Source organism: Felis catus, chromosome F1, assembly GCF_018350175.1.
Source record: "Felis catus isolate Fca126 chromosome F1, F.catus_Fca126_mat1.0, whole genome shotgun sequence".
NCBI lineage: Eukaryota > Metazoa > Chordata > Mammalia > Carnivora > Felidae > Felis > Felis catus.
Window position 1 is genome coordinate 69,044,427 of NC_058384.1, and position 273 is coordinate 69,044,699.

The following is a 273-nucleotide window of genomic DNA, read 5'->3' on the forward strand; positions in this document are numbered from 1 at the left end:
ACTTTTCACTGCTGGTGTGTAGAAACGCAACTGATCTTTGAGTGTTGATTCTGTCCCTGCAACTTTGTTGAATGTGTTAGTTCTAACAGTGTCTCTAGGGTTTTGCACATATAAGATCACGTCTGGAAACAGAGGTGACTCTACTTCTTCCTTTCCCATTTGGATGTCTTTTATTTCCTTTCATTGCCTAATTGCTGTAGCCAGGACTTCCAGTGCTTTGTTGAAACAAAGTGGTGAGGGATGTGTCCTTGAACTGTTCCTGAGCTTAGAGGA